The sequence below is a fragment of the Dioscorea cayenensis genome, chromosome 14 (genome assembly GCF_009730915.1).
Source record: "Dioscorea cayenensis subsp. rotundata cultivar TDr96_F1 chromosome 14, TDr96_F1_v2_PseudoChromosome.rev07_lg8_w22 25.fasta, whole genome shotgun sequence".
Taxonomy (NCBI): Eukaryota; Viridiplantae; Streptophyta; class Magnoliopsida; order Dioscoreales; family Dioscoreaceae; genus Dioscorea; species Dioscorea cayenensis.
The window spans coordinates 17,120,287-17,123,268 of record NC_052484.1 but is presented as its reverse complement, the minus strand read 5'-3'; positions in this window follow the sequence as shown (position 1 = coordinate 17,123,268).

The following is a 2,982-nucleotide window of genomic DNA, read 5'->3' as shown; positions in this document are numbered from 1 at the left end:
ATATTCATTGCTGAAAAAACTCTTTCAACTGAAGCGGTTGAAACAGGCAAGACCAAGGCCAACTCAATCAACTGATAAACTAGAGGATATCCGAGATGCTTTTTCTGTTTTCAACCAACTTTTATAGCAAGTTCTCCAATGTTTCCTAGTGAGGAAAAACCAACATAAAAAGGAAATTGATAATGAAGATATTTTTACAGTATTTTCAAAAATATCACGAACTCTTTAGGATTCAATTGGCACCTCTTGATCAGTAGCGATGACAAGAGTGGCTCAAGTGTTGGCATGTAGCTTTGTATTTGTATTTTTCCATTGTTATTTCACTTTATTATGTATTGTATTTGAATTTTGTTCGTATATTTATTATTGATATTGAATATCGACTAAGTTTGCATTTTCCTTTATATTTGTATGTGTCTTTGTAATTAATATAAAAAATTGATTTTTATTCAAGCCCGGGCTTGACCAAATTTCTGGGTCCGCCACTGGATATAGCAATAAATTCTTTTAATAAAAGTTATTTTGTTGAATTTATTTTGATTAAAAAAAACTATTTAAATAAATAAAAGACAGAACTTAATATAAACATCATTCCATAAAATTTACTTATTAAATTTAACTTCTAAAATTTATTAATTTATAAAGAGCAAAATCTTACAAAGCAGGGTGTTCTTAAAATAAAAGTTTTTTTATTTAATTGCAAAACTCATGATATATTAGAAAGATTAATTTTAAAATTAAATCATACTAATAAATTATAAAATATCAAAACCTATTTTAACTATTTAAGTACATAAATAATGTGGTTGGTTATCAAAAAAGGTGCATGCTTATTAATTTAAGAAATTTTAAAATATACAAAGCTATGAGTTTGCTATTTCTCTTAAACATTTGATTAATTTTAACATTAACTAATTTTATTCCTAATCAAATATAGGATTGTTATATAAAAACTATTCATCCTCTTCTCACAAGATTCACACCAATTTTTCCTTATATATATATATATATATATATATATATATAATTTGAATAAAATAAACGTGATAATCAACATGGTTTACACATGATTTATGACTATTTAGCTCCTGTAGTGTTTTTATACATGGGGCTTCAAATATATTAAATACCACAAATTTTATATTTAAAACATTTAGATGTTGGAGAAAACCTGCATATCTAATATGGCATTATATTGTGGTAGGTATAAGAAATATTGAAAGGATATAAGTTATTTCTAAATATATGATTGAATATATTCCTAAATATTCTATTTTACTATTTTTGTAAGAAATCCTAATCTAATTTATAATATTAAAAAATAATGTTACTTTAATTAAATTTAAGAAAATAGGTATTAACTGTTTTATTTTTAAATTTTATATTCGTTGTTGCCATGATTACTCCATTACACAAATGTTTGGACCTAAAATTAAATTGATAGAGTATAATCATAGCTCTTTTAAAATAAATCATTAAACCTGTCATATATAATGACTCAAAATCTTTTTATACACATCATGCTGTAATTTCCGTTTTATTTTCTCATAATATTCTCAATAGTTTTCTTTCTTTCTTAAAATATTAAATTAAAGTTTATACAAAAAAAAACATTTATAATATTTAATTGCCTCTCTATTAAAAAAATGGAATTACTTAAAAATAATAGAATTTATTTTTAGTAATTTGATACCATGAAGTTTATGAAAAAAATGAAATTACACTGCTAAATAATAAATACACAAAAACTGCCTCATTCATTGAAAGTTTAGATAAAAATACAATTATTACTTGATAATAAATTAAAATATTTCATCAAATATTTTAATTCAAAATTATGTTAACCATGAGATACAAATTCTTAAAGTTTTATCTCACTATTAAGTTAGTTATAAGCAAAATCAGTCTTATTTGTAGTAATATTTTGTAATATATCAATTTTTATCTAGATCAGAAGAGTAAATATATTTTTATGAAAATATGTGTCTTAACCTTTTTCATCTAACTTTGGCATTTACAGTTAAAAATTTTAAACAGCAGAACATTTATAAAAGTTTATCAGGGAAAACAACGAAATCATAAAGACTGAAAAATTGCACTGCTTTAATAAAAAGAGGAAATGCTGATTCCATGAATATAGGAAAACTTGTTTGCCCCTTGATATTGTCATTTATTTATTAAAATAATGAATTCTAATAATTCAAAATAGTTAATATTTGAAGTGAATTATGTAATTAATAATAATAATAATAAATTTATGTTAATAATAATATTATTATTAATAAAGTAGACAATAATTAAATAATATTTAATTATAATATTTGCATAGCTCATTATTTTATGCATAATATCATTTATTTAAATAGACAACTGTTAGAATAAATTATATGTAGTTTTTATAAGTGTACTTAAAGTGAATAATAATTAATTATTTACATTAACTATTAAATTAAAATAATTAAATCTAAAATATTTGATTTAAATATTTAATTAAAACTCATTATTTTATACTGATATAATTTATTTATTATAAAAATATAAATATCACATTTTCTCTTTCCACTTTTCCTATTATCCATAAATTATTCCTAAAACAAAACAAAATTCCCTTCCCCTTCCCCTTCCATTCTCCTTCCATTCTCTTTCCGTGGTAGTTTACCATCTTGTTTAGAACTCCAACCACAAATATTTACAAGTTACACTAGTTAAAAAATTTAGCCAGGTTTAATTAAAAAATTAATGCAGAGTTTCTCAAATCATACAAGAAAAATGCAACAAACCTTCACACATGTATATATATATATATATATATATATATATATTCTTTTAAAAAATCAAACAAAAGAAAACTAACACCAATTAATTTTAATTGGTGACAATTGTAAACTCTTCTAAAAATTAGAGAGATCTAATTCTGCTGAATATAAAAGAAATACAAACAGTTTTGCTTAAGCCAGTCATACAATTTGACAGAACTAATAA